General features: G+C 40.2%; 1 protein-coding gene across 3 annotated transcripts in view; it reads left to right on the top strand.

The window, feature by feature from the left end:
- Window positions 1-18,606, top strand: part of thrb (thyroid hormone receptor beta) — an 86,544-nt gene that overhangs the window by 49,364 nt on the left and 18,574 nt on the right. For 2 of the 3 annotated variants that reach the window (XM_028400118.1, XM_028400122.1), the window contains exon 2: window positions 5,787-5,853. The exons of the other annotated variant lie outside the window; for it this stretch is intronic. The gene's annotated coding sequence lies outside the window, so the exon portion shown is untranslated. The remainder of the gene's footprint in view (window positions 1-5,786; window positions 5,854-18,606) is intronic. 3 annotated transcript variants of the gene reach the window in all.

The raw sequence follows: 18,606 nt of genomic DNA, 5'->3' as shown, positions 1-18,606 counted from the left end.
GAGGCTATGCAGATGCAAGTGTCTTGCCCAAGGACACACAACAGTGACTAGGGAGGAGTTGGGATCGAACCACCAACCTTCTGGTTACTGGAGCCTCAAGCGTTTTTCACCTTTGTCACATTTTCAGTGTGGGTTCATGTTTTACTGCAAAGGCCTGAAAGAGCCTTTTATGTCATTCACTTCATTGTTTTTTGTCACACCACTGATGGTTACAAGTAATGCAGGCATGACTTCCTAGGTTACGTTTACACATAGCCGGGTATTTTGAAAAACAAATATTTCCTTCCCTCCGTTTTCCAAAATAACATCGTGCACACATCATCATTTTCAAAAAAGTTTCCGTTTACATTAACCCGCATAAATACACTCCCAAGAGCCGTCATAACTACGCCAGGCCTGTGGGTGGCAGTGTAGGAAGAAGGAGAAAGCCGTGCAAGCCAATCGTAAGCCTCATCGACGCAGTCTGGCTCTTTGTGTCAGAAGTTGTTCCAAAGTTGCTGAACCTGGAGACCTAACATGTCTCTGCTCCTCTACACAGTAAGAGGAGCTGTATCAAATGCAAACACGTAAAAAGTGCTTACACCAACAATAATGCAAACGCTACCCGGAATCTCTACTTTTGCTGGATTTTCTAGAAAGATTCGGTTTTTTTTTTTAGAGGCGAAAACTCCGTTTATGTGTAAATGAAAGACACAAACGAAGGGAAACGTCTCAGTATTTACAGGTACCCATGTATGTGTAAACGGGGTCCTAGTTGCATTTTTAAGGTGTAATAGCACATTTTATAGCTCAGTTTTAGTTAGAAAATATAACTAAACAAACTAATACAAACAATATTTATATATTATGTATATATATTATATTTTTCAATATATCCTTATGAAAAAATATAATTAAAAGTGATTATTTGTTAATGATTCCAGGCAAGGCAGTGATGACCTTATGTAATATTGTTGTATAACCACAAAGGAAAACTATTTTAATTACACCACCCTAATGCTCTGATATACCCTCTTGTTTCACTGATTTATCAGAGACTAAACAGAAGCACATCCTGTGCATGTATTTACCTGATGGGGCAAAAGAGGGGGAAGAAAAAGCCACAGTGATGTTGAGCATTTGAAGATTTTGTAATCTGCAATATTTTTTTAAAAAAGCTTACAAAGACACATCAGGTGCCTGAAGCACAACAGCAGCAGCAGCAGCAAAAATACTGCTGTAAAGAACTGGATAGAGACACCTCTCGCTGCTGAAAAGGTGACAGGGTGATCATCCCCTGAGCTACAGGAGCTAATGTGAGCACGTTCAACACAGCATAATCAAGGGTATTATTTGTGAGCTGAAAAAGGCTGTATTATCAACACCTGCAGTCTTGACCTAAAGTATCAGTTATTTGCAAAACTTTTGGTATGAAAAGTAAATGTGCCGTGAATACACAAGTATTCTTTGGACACTGTAGCCAAACGAAAGTTATTTTTTGTCATGCATTATTCATTTTTGTATCTTTTTTTCTGAAACACCTAGATGCTTTTGTTGCGTCGGTGCTGATGCTGTGCCTCTGAGTCATTCACATTGTCTGAGTGTAGACTTAGAGGGGAAGCAAAGCTAATATATATTTCAGTGACAGAAGAATCTGGTGTAATGTCTTACATCAAACCATCACTTTTTGATGGGGATCGTTTGTGTAGCTACATTTGGACATTTTAACATGGAGGTCTTGACTCGTGGATCTGCTGTTTTTAGTTTGTGTTCCTCGTTCTTCTCCCCTGGAGGTTGCTCTTTGGTTGTTTTACATAAGGCCTGCACAATTCAGAGAAAAATAGATTCTTTGCTACAATTTTCTTATGAAGTGTATTGTCTTTCCACATTCTGAGGCTTCAGTGTCGGAAGAAAAGGGGAATCAATTGGCCATTGAAGTGCAGCATCAAAAACAGAATCATTTTGTACATATACCAGCACATTGTCTTTATTTGCTTTAAAGGCTTTCTGAACTACCACGATCGCTGTAGGAGCATACATAGGTGCCGATTGCCAAGAACCCACTTGTCCTTCCCCTGCTACCTATCAACGCAACGTACAGAGTGTGTGTGTTTGTTAAAGAGATTGTGTGCATGCATGTGCATGTAGGAAGAGCATGTGTGTTCACTGCCGTTAATTGATTTAATGTTGTGTTTTACTGTGAGATGACTGTGCATGCGTGTCAAAATAGCAACAAGTCATATGCGAGCACGGCGACGACCCACCAGCAGGAACATAAATCGGCGCCCCTCGTTCACAATGCCTAAACTCGTCCTAGGCTAGAGCCTTTTTGTGGCGATCTCTAAAAGCAAACAGAGTAGGATCATACAACGCCGGGTGCTCAGCAATCAACTTCTTGCATGTAATTTTGATATGAAACTAAAGTAGGAACCATAATTTCGAAATATGTTCCCCAAGAGCCACACAAGCCTACATTCCGTCTACATTTCAATTGGTTGTCAGTGTCTCATACAAAAAGCACAAAAAATGTTGTCTAATCAGAACTTTTATAGTGCCTTAAACTCTTTCCCAGTAATTTCAAGTGCTCACTTTTTGAGCAGTGTGTACATACACTGAAGGTCAGACACTGTAGCACCATCCAAAGTACTCATTTCTGAGATTTAATAGTGAAATAATTGGAGGCTAAGCACACAGTACTAATCAGACTGGAAAAGATGAAGTGGGGACTCGTGAGTCAGGATCACAGGCACAAAGAAAGCCCTACATTCATTAAGTTTCCCACAGACCACTTGACACACCCCTGGAGGAAAAACAGTGAGAAGGAACTCTGCCCTACCCAACCCAGCCTCTGCTTAACAATTCGCACTACCCATTACCTTTCAGCCTGTCCACACCATCTGGATGTCCTTCTAGACTTTCTCCACATTCTCCAGGCCCAAGCGCATGTCTTCTGTAAGCAGTTCATATGTTTAGCTCGCTGTAATGGAAAGGATGAAGATGACTAACAAAAAAAAAGTGGATGCTGAATATGTGCGTCACATTGTCAAATATAACTCAAATCACCATGGAAACTGAGTGTATCATTGGCTTGCTTTTTTTATCACATCTCTGTCTCTCTCGAGACACATTTGCTTTTCATCCCTCTCCTTTGTGTCTCTAACACACAAACACTCACACACACTTTTCTGACTGCATAATAGCATCACAGTCCAGAAGCAGCTGTAAAAGCTAAAAAAATGTTCAAAAGAAAAGGAAAAAAAGGAGAAAAAGTCTGACATTCTGGAGCAGGTTATTTTAGAGTCCAGACTCTAAAGGATTGCATGCTCATAATACATTAGCATATCATAGTTATGTGGATTTCTTTATTAGAGTTGATGAGCTGAGGTGTCTTATTTGATGTCATCACAAGTAAAAGAATATGACTTTTGATGATGCTTGTGTAAATGAATATTTCATTATATTATGTCCAATTGTTTTATGATGTTTAAAAGTAGCTGTGTTTCTATTTCCAAACCATGGTCAAACCATAAACAGTACTAACCTCCAAATAAGACCCATTTTCCCACCACACTGCATAGTTTCATGGTGCTTACTAATATTCAGATATACCCGAATACATTTTGGGAATTTTGCCATATGTAGAATAATTAGCATGCACTGACTCATACCTACTTCTAGCCCAGTGTTGGAGAAATGACAGTATTGCTGTCATTTTTAGGGTGCCCTTGTACATGTTGGATCGATGTGTGATGTTGTCACTATAGTAAGTGGCAAGTTACAAGCTCCAGGGCTGTGTGGAAGGGTCTAAAACTGCAGGTCCCTTTCACAACCCTGCCCACCTCCTTCCTTACAGAAGTTATGCATGGTTACTTCCACTGAGTGGCAAAAAGCTTGCTGAGGGTCAGTGTTATGTTGAAAACCTTGGCCCACTGAATGTCAAAACCACATCTAAAAAGGGAAAGATCTGTTGTACAGATACAGATATATTCAACAAACAAACATCCATAAAGATATGGTTAACAGCCATGATAATCCGCTTTTTGTTCCTTAAACCAAAGGGAGGGATGATTGGCCACACAAAGACATTTTAGACCATTTTTGATTCAACTTAATACTTTTAAATTTTGTCTATTCTCATCGTTATATAGGCAAGTAATAAAGAAACGTATATTTCCTGTAATTGTGCTTGTTTCAGCGACAAAAACAGCAATGATCACACCTACAGCCCGATGTCATGTTTATTTAGTTTCTAAGTTCTAGTGCAACTGCCTTTAATTTAAGCACATAATCATCAGTTACTTTACAGTTTCCCACTGAAGGCAGCCACGTTGCTGGTTGTTTTGCCACTCAGGTGGGACACAGGTGGTGGTCAGATTTAAAAACAGCTCTTCAGAAAGCAGTGGGTGATGTATTTAACACTTAGCTCATCTTTCTTGACTCATTAAGGGGCTGAGGTTGCATCTATAATCAGTGTTTTCTGTTTAGCTCCTATAAGTGGCATCACAGATGTTTTGATTTTTACTCTTTTTTTTTTACTAGTCAGAATATAGAGGTGTTTAAACCTGCATCTGCTCCCTGACGTATTTACTTGCAGTACCATGTGAAAGGAGAATCATTGTTATACAACTACTTGTGCCTCAGTCAGTCAGTTTGGATTTAGACTTTTGATAGAGATGTGCTCTAATTTTTATAAAGTGGAATTTATGAGCAAATAATCCGATTGTGTGTTGAGGCAACAGAACTGAGACTGAGCGGAGCCTCCGCAGAAGAATGAATGCATGCAAATGAAATGCGAGGAGAAAACGACCACACAAATTAGCATCACACACAAATAAGCCTTGATTATGTTGTACTCTTTTTGGATAGACAGTATTATTAAAACAATTATTCCCTTTCAGATGGAAGTGTGGTGTAATCCCCCCCACCCCAGATGAGTTCCAAACATGCACACACACATGCACACTTCCTCTACAGACAGAGGAAAAGCATTCCCATTAGAGCAGCCATTAAGTCTGATTACAAGTGATTACGGTCTGTCAAAAAGAGATGACCAGTCCTGCCGCTAAATTAGTGACAAATATATACCTTTCTATCTGTCATCATAATCAAATCACCTGCTGTTTTTCTTTTTAGATGTTATTCTGAAGATCTCGATGTGAACTTAACATGCCCCGGAATTCATTTCTGCCTCCCTGCACACGTTGTTTTGTCACTGTTGTTTTATTTATGGCCGTTTTTCCTCTTCAGAATGCCGCTCTTTGCTTCAGGGCCTGACGCACACACACAAAAAGCAGATATATTGACTCATTTCAGGGCAGCCGGTCCAAATGTATACTGGGATTTCTCTGCCTTTACTACAAGTGTGTGAGGAGGGGAAGTATTTGTGGTAGTAACCGCATGTGGCATCCACCAGGGGTTAAGTGCATTTTAAAGCCGCCGTGGGAGTTTCTTTGTTAAGGGGAAGTGCTGTGTGTGTATATATATATATAGGTCGCCTTAGCAGGATGTAGTGTCTGCTCTACAAAACTCTTCACAAACAGGTGTTAGAATTCACTCTGTGCTTCACTCTCACAGTGTATTTTTACCGGTAGGTGCACACCTTGAGTGCGTGTGTGTGTGTTTTAATGTCTTTGCCCTCACCCAGTGAAAAGCTTTTAAACACACACAGAGCCCCGGATATTTTTTTAATGTCATGGAAACATATTTGCTATCGCTCACGAGTGCCTGCTAGTTTTCATAGCTGGATTGCGATTTTTTTCATCTCAGGTGCTCATTAGTCTGACCAAGCTTTGTGTGTGTCTTCGTAGGTGTTTCTCTCGGGGAGCTCAGCAGCTCCTCAGTGCTGCACGGAGTCAGCCTTCACGGCTTCCTCTGGTAAGACCTTCATGTTGCTCGGTTGCACACAGTCAGAGTCCTGCAGCCTGCAGAAAACCAATACACAAGCTCTCCATTAGAGATCTCCCTGCTGTGACCGACACACACACACACACACACTTCCCAGAGTGTCTCTGATGTAGCTGTAATGATGCTCAAATCTTTGTTTATGTCAGGCTAAGTCATTATGTGGCAGACTGGTGATCTGCCTGTTTATTCTGTCCATTTTTGATTGCTGATAGTTGCTGTGTGTGTGTGTGTGTGTGTGTGTGTGTGTGTGTGTGTGTGTGTGTGCGTGCGTGTGATTGTGCATTTGTATGTGTGTGGTGATTATGGTAGTGTAAAAGTAAGGACATTTCTCTCTACATGCACCTCACAGCAGTGCTGATAAAATGTGACAGAGGAAGGAAGAAGAGGTTTTATAATCCAACCCCTCTAATCCAGGAAAAAATGTTAGCAAGATTACAAACCAAAATCTGATAAGTATTGTACAATTGTGCAGTGACAGTAGTTTAGAATTGGAAAATTGATCCAGCTGTGACAGCACAGTTCAGAAGATGTTGGCCCCAGTTTGCCATCTGTCAATACAGTTGTTACTGCTCCTGATCGAGTCATAGCCTCCCGAGATGGATGCACTGAACAGACAAGGTCGTAGAATTATGGCAACAACACAAGGGATGTTATAATGTCTCATGATTTAATAATGTGCAAAATACACTAGTAATAGCTAAGAGATGATTTGTTTCTGTTGGTTCCTTCCTCCTGAAGTCAGTGATTTATTATTATTATTTGGTTTAGGTGCCTGAAATTAGGTCCGTGGTTAACACAACACTTTGAGATGCTTACTTCCCCTTTAGTCCAGCAAAACACATGAACTCTGCTGCATCCTGTGGTTAACACACTTTTGTATCGTGGCCGACTGGCCATCAGAGGAAATGCAGTTTTTGACACTTCCTCTCTGGCATCATTACTCAGCCCTGGTGGTTGCTGCTTAGACAGAGTCTAGAGAGAGATAGTGAGAGAGAGAGAGTGTAAAAACTTGCTGTTCCACCTATAGCCTCTAGGGGTCGGCTCTAAATGTGAGTCATGTTTACAGCCTAGTACAAAAAGCAGGTGGTCTCTATTTTAGTTTCCATTTGTCAATAAACTTTTGCATAATTAAGGGCGTGGCTGCTTTGAGTGACAGGCGGGTGCTTCAGCGACTGCCCGCCCACTTTAGCGTCACTCGTGCTCTGCTGCTTTGCCTGTATCTGTATTAACTGAGAGTTTAGGCAGACTCAGGTGCCAGCATGGCAACGATTCAATCTACAACAAACCTGCACACTGGCTAATAATAGCTCCTAGTAGGGCTGTGCGATTTGACGATAAATGATCGTGAAGGATTTGAACGTATCGGCGATCTACCAAAACGGACAGATCGTTTTATCGTCCATAGAGCACGTTCTATTAATTGCAGTTCTATGTTCGCGCAGCCGCATGAGTTTTGTTCACTCGTCCAACTCTCAGTGCGCTTAATGTGAACACGACCAACCAATGACAGCCTCCCTGTTAGGAAGCTACGGCTGAAAATGAAAAGAGAACGGAGGAACTGGTCCCTAAAACCAACTCCACCTTTATGTTCGGTACTGCGCGTGTTCTAAGCCTGTGTGTGTGTGTGTGTGTTTGCGTGCGACGTGTGTCGCAGTGGAAGGGCCGCGTGTATTATAATGCTACGAGCACGTACGCGCTCACCTTTCTGAACATTTCCAGCTCGTTATATTCAGGTTCGCTGCTGTGGTGCCGTCAGCACCTGTGTGTGTGCAGTGGGAGGGCCGCGTGTGTACATCAGATGCAGACAGAGGCAACAGCTAATGACGTCACCAAAACAATAACGCAGGCATTTGATGAAGAGGCTCCATGAGGACTCTAGTAAACGGTGGACAGAGGTGACAGCAGCAGCTCCGTTTGTCCTTAGATATGATTCCCATTAAAGTTTGATCATGTGTTCTAAATCACATTGAACTTTAGGAGTTACTTAAGTCTCAATACTGTATTTATTGTTTAACCTTAGGAGGCACACTTCAGTCTGTTTAAATGACTGTTGAATAATACTTTACAGAACTACATTAGTCTTCTTTTAACCTATTTTAACCTAAATTATTTAAATTTTCATGTTTATTGAAAACTAATACTGAGTGCACATTATCAGAGTTGTTGTTTGCCTTTAACATCTGCTGACAGTTTTTGAGAGGTGACAGTAGGCTACCTGACATCATTTACACAGAAACATGCAAATTAGTGTCAATGTAAAAACAAATCGTGATAAAATCGAGATCGTGATTTTATCATTAAAGAATCGTGATATAAATTTTTGCCATATCGCCCACCCCTAGCTCCTAGCTACTTTAGTTACATTTTCTTCATGAGGTCTAATGGTTTCAAGGTCTTATTGTGCACGTTTACATGCCTAAATCCCTAAACTCCACTATTCAGTATATTGAATTGAAATAATGACACTTAATGTATAAGTGTCATTATTTCACATAGTATTGTGTTATGACTTTGAGCTTTGCAAAGGGCTTGTGTAACCTTATAAATAAAGCTTATGAAAATATATATACGTGACAGCTTATTAAACATGACTGGCCGTTGCTCTGAGGAGAAACGTCCGAGTAAAAACATCTGCACACATAATGGACAAAAATGTGTCGGAGCTAAAATTTAACGATGACACCCAAACACCGTTCAGTGATTGTTAGCTGCAGCTGTCAGCCATTTGTCATGCACCACCGCTGCTGGTTGTTAGATGGATTATTGGTCGTAACACTGGAGATACATTATTTGGGCCCTGCTCAGCTGCCAGCCTGCAGTGAGGGGGGGATCATGCTCATGACTGTGTACAGTGTAACAGGAACACCCAAACACACTGGATAGTCCCTGTGTATCAGCCATCCTTTTTGACATTGAGCTGCATGTTTTTTTTTTTTTTCCCCGGCAGCCGGAGAACTTAATGTAATTTGATAAGTGCACTGGAGACTCGGCCATCGGGCTGATTCTTCTATGAGCTTATTCTTTAATGAAAACACCATCTGCTGTCCCTTTTTTGTGATACTAGTTGCCATGATGACGAGCCTGTATCACGTTGCATAGAGTGATGCAGCTCGGTAAATTAAGTATCGGTGACCTCCAGAGGTAGTGGCTACCGAATCAAGATCCGACTCTTATCTGAATGCCACTGTAAATTTGATGCATATTGGTCAACAGTGTGACTGTTGTTTACCGTTTGCTCATCAGTGCTAATTCATCATGCAGACGCACTGAAGACTGTGACATTTAGACACAGACCTGATGCCATCTTTTTTTGATTACAGGTGAATTTTGCACACTGTGGAACTGTGGGCTGTTGTGTTGTGGTATACACTTGTTAGACAAACAATATGTGGACTTCCAGCCACGCTTTGTTTCCATGGCCCCCATGTTTCTGGTTTCCAGTCAAACCAGTTAAGCATCTCTAAAGTCTGATGGAGGGTAATGAAGTCAAGACAGGCACGTTCCACACCAATCCCCCACACGTTTTGAAACAGAACACAAAATCCCAGCAGCTAAATATGATCTAAAGCTGCAACAATTATTAAAATGCTTCGGAACTGAAACTTGGAGTTGAAAAATATGCATAAAAATTATGAGATGGAAAAATAATTACTTACTCTACTGGCTGCTTGTGGATAACAGATCTCATTGTCGTTGTCTATTTTATAGTGTAGCAAGGATGATGTATTTTTATTGGCAAGCCCAACAAAAATTAGCATCTCATGGGTTCCCCTTAGCAAAAAGACAATTTGCTAATTATCCAGCTGCACTTTTGAAGGCTAGAATAAAAACCCTAACACTGCATCATAAGCAAACTACAGCAAGGGAACATGATTATAATGTCAGTACCAACTTTACCATTCTTACTGTATTCTTGATGATGTTGATGGTGATGGTCTCATTTAGCCACTTTTTAGGACAAGTAAATTTAAAAAGATTTTATTAAAATAATATTTTTGTGTAACTACGTTACTATGTTAAATTGTAACTACACACAAGGCAATGCAGACCACAAATGCTGTGATTGCTGTCATTGGTTGGTTTATGCTATTTCGAACTAGGCACTCCTGCGCTGGTAACTTCTGACTACGGCGGTGATTTTGGGTGATAAGGATACCCCAAAAAACACCAAAACAACAAAATTAGATAAACAATCAATGAGGGAGACTTTAAAGAACAAAACCTGCCTCTCTTGCTCTAGCGGGGAATTGCACCGTGACAAGGAAACTGACACAGTGCAGCAATGCAGAAGTTCAAAGGGTTCACAATGGTGTCTGGGCATCTGTAGGGGTGTGGTGGTGATTTGGAGCAGAATTATAAACCAGGCTTTAGCTGGACATACAAGTGAACGCTGGTGCACCTGCCCCCACTTAACCAGTGCTTGCAGCCAGAATCCACCAAGTTGCAACTTACATCCATATCTATACAGAGTCTTAGTGGCCTCAGACCCTTTAATTAGTTCATCCTTGTTAGTGGACATTTGCAATATTGATCTTTAGATATCAGAAAGAGAAAATAATAAAAGTTTTTTGGTTTATTTATCTTCTAGAGAAATCACTTCTATTAGTGTCGAGATGCATCTTTCAAGTGTTGAAAACCTGTCTGCGCATTGCATCATTTTGTGTTCTCCCTTAAAGTGAAGCATTTGCAAGAAACGGCCTCACTCAGAATCCGTTTGAAGATGTGGTGAAGGCGAAACCTTTGATCCAGTCAATCACACAGCCTCTCTCTCTTGGTCTGACAGGCAAGGTCTGGTTTACAGGATGCATTGTGGTCACATTTAAACAATATGTTATGGTCAGAAAACCGTTTTGAAAGTGGATGTTGATACAAAGCATGTGTGTTTTTTATTAACTTTAGGTCAGACTCCGAGAATATTTGCTTCTCTCATGCTTCTGCCCTACTTCTTAAAAAATGTGCTGCCCTGCTTTACGCTGGCCAAAGGTTTTACAGGGCAGTGCTAAAGCTAACTGGCATGATAGAAATTGCTCTGCTGTGCTTATGCTGATCGACTCATAGAAACATTGCTACAAATGTAAGACTAATGGATTCAGCTAATCTGAATCTAATTTTCCTGTGTGTCTTAGTAGCAATCACCTATTCTTTGGATGCTAGCAGGGAGTACAGCGTGCACCACACAAGCCTACTTCCTGTTTCCTGCCTTACTTTCAGCTGCTTCTGAGCTTGTGGTTCACGCTTTTTTTTTTCATAATCCACTACTGTCTGTCTCTGTTGTTGCATCAGATGTACATCTACATTAAGTTCAGATACTGTGCGGTTTTCTAGTATCATTGGAAGGTAAAGTGTTACATCAAAGTTTGGTGATTATAAACAACTCAAAGGCAAGGCACAAGTAGTAAGTACAGTACAGGTTTCTGCATGTGTAAGCAGTTCTTAGAAACACAGTCTTATCACTACTGTGGATAAGAGATGGAATTTCCCACCACGAGAACAGCTTCTGTGGAGAAAAAGAGATTTCTTTTGAAAACATAGTTGCCAAAATTACCATAAGCCATGTCGTGGGAATATTCTTACATGAGCAAGGTTTTATGTTTATGAGTTTTTCAAGGCTCTAATAAAGTCTCTTATCCATGCTCACACATCATTATGAAGGAAATTAAAGAGGTCCTCTGGTGATGTGTAATTTCACCTCATTTGGGTGTTTACAAGAGACAGACTGCGCAAAACCAGGGGTGCATTAACCAGAAAAGGCGTTAGCTTGTTAGATTGAATGTAACAACTTATCTTACATCTACATTTAGGTATTCAGCTATTCTGATTGAATGATTACATCAAAATGTATTTACTATATTCCCTAGAGAGTGCTGCATTATAGGTTGTTTGTGTCCTTGATGTTGCTAGGCTAGCAAGCCCAGTCTGTCTTTCAAAGATAATTAGCCCTACAGGCATTTAGCTGGCGGGGGAAATGAGGAGTCATAATGAGTGGAAATAAGTTCATGCAGTCTCATGTAGAAATCAACTAGGGAGAAAATACAAATGACTGGAGAAAGCATTTGTCTGCTGACTCACTGCAGTAACTCAGTCAGATAACTGGTGGCTGCTAACGGCTGAGGTTTCTGAATATCTGCAGCTATGGGAGAAGAGTTTTTAATTAAATAACAACACATTTTCTTGGGAAGTGACCAGGTGTTAATCTCCAGGGCTGAGAAATGAAGCCCATGCATTTCGAAAAATGTTTACAGCTTCATCCTAACTTTTTTGACAGCAGTAAAAATATATATTATAATATTTATCATATTGAGTCTCCACTTGTGTTCCTCCTCTTTGCCTGTATTTGGATTTACTGGGAGTTTAGGTAGACTCTAACACTTCCAAGATGATGGTAGTCAGTCATGTGCCATGTGGGCACAGCATAGACACCTGACATACTACTATATTGACAGTACAGACCATAGCTAGCAAATGCTGTGCTGATGTTATCTAATATTTGTTGTCCAGTACCATCCCAAACAGGGCTTATCATGCTAGATATAAGCCGGGTGATAAATGAGATGTGGGCCTACTGGTGAGTTTACATTTCTTTACATACTAGTGTGTTTGGTTTGTGTGCTGCACAGTACACAGTGTTCTTGCTGTTGTCGTGCAGGATGTGGTAGCTGATATAGAAAATGTGTGTCCCAGTGAATGGGGCAGGGAGAGCGGTGGGCGATGGTGTGGGTGGATGGGTGAGTGGGTGGAGTACTTACCCACAGTCTTCAGAGTGCTGCTCCCTCTTCTACCAGAGGCATAAAAAAAAAACCCCACAAGACCAGTGTATACCCACGCTTAACTCATCCTTCCGTGCACACAGACTCTAGTGTGTTTGTGAGAAAGTTGTGAAGGAAATGCAGAAGATGGGTGGGGAGTTGATGACTGCAGGTCAAAAGTTTATATTTAAAATAACAGTGCCGCAGACAAAAAGCTGCTGTCAGTTGGATCCGAAACTGTGGCGACCCCTTGAGTATAGTGTTGATTTGGTCAGATTTTGTCCCCGCTGGCTCCCACACAGTCACTCAGCCATGTCAAATCAAAGCTGTATTCAGTTCACCATGAAAGTAAACTCCTAAATCAACCCATTAGTCTGTTTTGTACAGTAGTTATTGTATTAATGATAAATAGAAACAGTCTGCCAGTGAAATAAATGCTTTCCTTTGTTTTCAATATACAGTAAATCAGCCCACCGCTCCACCAAAACTTCTGTTATCATTTGATCTCTTGAAGTAATCAGCTTTATTACAGCTTGCCTAATAGTAATTGATGTCTGAGTGTGGTCTACAACCAGAGATTGCTTTATTGATGTACCCCATATGGCAGCAAATAAGTAACTGTTGCAGAATAGAAATGCCAAGCTGGGTTTGAGGTAGGACCTTGCAGTGGTAGAGATAAATTTGGAACTCAGCTCTCGATGTCTCAGTCCAAGCCTCATGAAAAAATGAGGGCTGCCGTACCACCATCATATGTGGATGTCACTTCATTTTTAATAAGCTGCCCATTGTAAGAGGTCATCTAAAGACTGAAAGAAAGTCTGCTACAGTTTCAATTTTATAACATTATGATTATGATGGTGTTTGATTTGTTTATCTCCTATGCTAAAATGTGTTGCTTCATTAGCATTCACTTATCTGATTGATGCAGTACTGCTGCAATGTTTGCCCACACCTATTAGGGTATATCTAGCATGAGACATTATAAGAACACCTGTGCTGTTGCCATAATATTACAGTCATGTTCAAAAGTTAGCACCCCTTCCTCTAATTCTGTTTTTTTTTTGTATGTAAAAACAATCACAATCTTTTGATTGTAGTGGGTCTTAGTATGAGGAACATCAGACAACAACATCTAACTCATTTGACTGTGCCATTATTCATCAGTCCTTGATGAACTGATCATAGCAGATGTTTTGACAGTTTGCTGCTCTGGAACATTCAGGTGTGTATTAACACAATGACAAGAGAGAAAGACATAAACAATGGTGTTAGAGAAGCAGCTGTTGCTGCACATCAATCTGAAAGAATTATAAAATGATTTCAAACTATTTGGAGTTCACTGTTCTACAGTGAGAAAGATTCTCACATTCTAAAGACGTGCTTTTTAGGTCAGTTGGTGACTCTGAATTTTCCCAATTGGTGTAAGTGTGTTTTAAGCTATGCTGTCCACTTTCAACAGTATCTAACAGCCATCCAGCTGCGAGAGAGGCAGCAGTATGTGCGGGTGTGTGCTGAGGTCAGCTGTGCTGCATGTAGGCTCCACAGCACCACAACACACAACTTTCACAGCAAACAGCAGTCTGCAGCTCAGAATCACAGTTCAGTGATTTCTCATCCAATGTGCACAAAATGTATATTCTTCTCAGACCATCTGGGCTTCTAGCTGTTCCAGGAAAGTCAAGTCAAGAGTAGAAATCAATAAATGAAGAGTATATGTGAGACATATTTTCCCGCCATGCCTGAAGCACTGCTCCTGTGTTTATCAAAAGACTGGGAGAGGATTGGCAGGGTTTCTGTGTGTCTGACAGTCTGAGTGGAGAATAAATGAGATGTTTGCTTTGCAGTAACCTTGGTTAACCTTGTTCCCGGCTTTGTATAATCTCACAGTATCTTGAACAGTGTTGCCTCTCAGTGCCTTCAGTTAAGCTTTTGTATTAGGTATTACCGTTAATTAACAGCGTAAATCAATAAAATCAAAGCTTTTTTTTTCTAACTCCGAAAGCCTGACACGACTCAAACTGCCCCGCGATGTAGCTGTCAAGGCAAGTGAAAATCTTCAGCCTATTTTTTGCAAGCAGACAAGCAGGAAAAAAAGGGAGAAAAGCTCCATGATAAGGAAAGGGCAGACTGGGGCAACCCTGCTCTTTGCCACTGCAGCTAATTTACGCCTGAGGTGGAAGTCCATTATTGTCACTTTTGTTTATTTGGGACACTAATGTGCAGAAATGGCAATTAGAGAGCCACAAAAAGCACTCAGCTGCATGATTCCACAACACGCCCCCTCCCTTCCTTCCAAAATAAATTACCATCTGTGGACCTCCCAGCTGATAGAATCAGGTTGTCCTGGAATGCACCTATGTTAGGAAGTAGGTGTGCCTTTGAATGAAACGTCTGCATTTCACCCTGATTCCACATTTATATCTCATTGTACATATTTAGAGGAGAATTCTAAAAGTTGGATCATTGACAAAATACATAGAGGCCACATGTGCTGCTACAACTCCTTACAACTGACATTAAATACCTCAAGAAGCCTCTATCATAAGCAGAGCAGACAGTCATGCTGTGCCAGACAGCAGCAGCTGCAAAGGAGCAACAGACTGAACAGCTCCACCAGTCCTCCTGCTACTTTATCAGCTATCCTTCAGCCCCAACTCGTGTGCCGCATGTATTAGCACAGTAGACTGTAAGTAAATGTGCACAAACCTACTGTGATGTTTCTGAAGAGCTTTTTTTAGCTATGTTGGCAGTATCTAAGTTTTTAATATGTAGACTTTAATATGTCCCCATTTTAGAGCAAAAATGAACATGTTTACAGACTGGCTTGGTCTGAAAAAATGTTGTTTTTACAGTCAAAAATAATAATTCTACAAACAATACAGCAAACATTACAGAACATCCCGTAAAGATTTTAGTCATAATTTACAAAAATACAGCAACTTTTTGCTGTCTTAGCGTGACTATGTTATAATTAAACCAATTAAGTAGAGTTTAACCCTTAGGAGACATATTCAGGCTGTTTCTGAATGCTTTTGATTTTGTCTTAATATACCACATTGAAAATGTTTACCATACATATGTTTGGTATCTTTCTTTTCACCACAACCTCACCTATATGATCTGATAATTATTTTTTAAGTTTAACCTACTCTATTAACATATTGGGCCCAAAAACAAACATAAATCACCAAATCCGAATAAAAAAAAAAATCACGAAAATGCTTAAAGAACTGTTTTGGAATTTAGTAAAATATGAACAAAAGAAAGGTCAAATTTAAATTTGGTAAAAATATATACCAATATTTACCATATGAAACGTGTATTTACAATGATGTGATCAGCAGCACTACAGATGGCATAGTTTTTTGTTGAAAAATGTCACGTGTGATCAGGTCACACCAGCGTGATCAGGGACCATTGTTAAAGTTAAAAATGTACTTTCTGTTTATTATTTATGCATTTAGAATTATAGACTGTGAGTACATTTTCAAATTCTTTTAAAAGGAGTCAGTTATTTACTAACTGAATTGGTTTATTAGCTAAGTTACAGTTTTATAATGGCACTTTTGAACATTGTTGTTTGGTATCTTTCTGTAGAACCAAATTGCTATAATTTTGCTTTTTCGGGTGCCTTGGAGGATCATGGGTATTGTAGTATTTGGACCAGACTGCACATTAATCTTCAGAAATTAAGAAAAGATAACTGAAATAGTCTGTAGTCTATACATGGCTAGCAGAAGAGAAAAATGATGTGCAGAACCAACTATCACACCCCCCCCCCCCGCTCAGCTTGTTCTGTCAATAGAGACTGTCTATGATATAGAAATCTAATATGAGGTTATTTATAAAAATGTCCCCCATGAGGTGAGTCACTTTGCTCAGTATCAGTTGTATCTTGTTATATCGGCGTCCTACCACGACCTGAACTCATTTATCTTTTCACTCTATGTTCTGTACATACATTAGAGACCTTTCACTGCCTCACACACACACACGCACACACACACTTCTATCTTTCCTCATTTGTAGTCCAACCAGAGAATCCTGTATGTGGCTGGCTGTGTCCTCATTAGAGCTGCAGAAACCTGTTGTATGGATGAACCAGCTTTTCAGGCCTCCCCCAGCTGTTGTCTGGATATTAAATGCTCTCTAGGGTAAAGAGCAGCTAACTGAAGCTCAGTTTCCCATAATGCTTTTCAAGCCAGCTGTTTTTCCAAGTGCAGCACAATCCTGAAAGCTGCAACGCCGCTGGCTCCCTGTGGACAGTGATTTTTTTTAAACGGCATGTAGTTACAAAAGGACTTTGGTTGTTTTTATTCTGATGATGAGGTAAAAACTGTCAAAATAATGCTTAAAGGGTTTGTTGGATTTACAAAGAGTACAATAATTTATTTTTGCTGCTGTCATTTGAAGTTGTAGCTAAAAAACTGTCAATGAACGCCTGTGTAGGAGTTATTAAATGCATATCAGACTATAGGATGTTTGTGTAAAGTGCAATATTATCCCAGTCTGGCTACCATACTTTTACTCTAACTAGTTCTGAAATGTTTAAGATTAGGATTAAGATTAAGACATGCTAAAACATGCACACAGACTGCTATAGCATGCAAGGAAAATCCTCAGTGCTAAGCTAAAGATACTGAATAGTTAATAGTAAGATTGATTTTAAATCCATAGTCCAACATTGTGAGATTTAGATCATATTTAAAGTATGTCTAAGACATAAGTCTTATGTCTGTGTGTCTCACATTGTGACTGTAGAATACAACTTTCATTTGACCTGGTAGCAAGATAGTCTTGGATTTCTTGCATTTTCCTCTGGCTACAGGTGTTATGCTAAGTGAGCAAGCTCTGAACACACACAAACGTTATGAGTTCTAGCTGCATTTTTTCATATTTGATAAAGCCCAGGTCCCATGGGCTAACTGACATCCTCCTACTGTGCATACTTATTTGATACACTTGGATTCACCTGCCTGTTCATTATGTAAGAGTTTAGCCTGATGCTAGCTGGACAGAATGATAGGGTTGCACATTTTGATTGTTGATTAATCTATCAAACTATTGAAAGGATTAATTGGATTATAAATAACTCAGAGCTCCTCTGTTCTGCAGTGGTTAGCACTGTCAACTCACAGCGAGAAGTGTTCCTGATTTTGAATCTGGCTGGGGGCCCTGTCTGTGTGGAGTTTGAACAGTCTGCATGTGCCTGCTTGAGGTTTCTCTGGGTACTCTGGCTTCTTTCCACCTACCAAAGACATGCATATTTAATTTAGGTTAATTGGGCACTTTCAACTGGCTGTAAGTGTGAATGATTGGTTGTTTGTCTCTCTATGTTAGCCCTGCGACAGACTGGCGACCTGTCTCTTCCCCCATTAAGAATTGTGATGTTCTCTGTGCACAGAGATAATCCAGCTTTTGTCTGTTTAAAACAAAAAATAAACAATGTGCTGTTTAAAAAAAACTTAATTGAAAAACAAGCATCAAGTAGAGAGAAACATGGTGGTTCTTAGCTACTATCAAATATATACATGATGATGTATATAACATTTATTTGGCTAAATGTTTGTTGGCAGCTAGTGAGAATTTGTCCAATGCATAGAAGCTACAGAGATGCCAACCCAGCAACACTACATCACCCATCTGTAATAATGCTAAGTGTATTGGATGAGAAGTCAGGTTTCACCAGTGTTTGTAAATCTAAAATGTCAAAATGTTAGTGTCAAGGCTTGATTAACACACTGAGAGGACACACACCTCTGTGAGCAGCTTCCTTCTTTATCATCACAGTGGGGTGGAGCCCTCTTGTTGTGGCTTAAGCTACAGGAAAGTGTGTGTGTGGAGGTGGACTCACAAGGACAGCCAGTCAAGGATGTTCAGTTTCCTGGTTTCTCAGCTTACCGGGGCCAGTTATAGTTACAGACAGATGCACACTGTGACTTTCTGTGGAGGAGAGCGTGGCTCCCACTGCTGCTGT

This window comes from Parambassis ranga, chromosome 2 (genome assembly GCF_900634625.1).
Source record: "Parambassis ranga chromosome 2, fParRan2.1, whole genome shotgun sequence".
Taxonomy (NCBI): Eukaryota; Metazoa; Chordata; class Actinopteri; family Ambassidae; genus Parambassis; species Parambassis ranga.
Note: the sequence above shows the minus strand (reverse complement) of the source record. Positions and strands in the feature narration are given on the sequence as shown.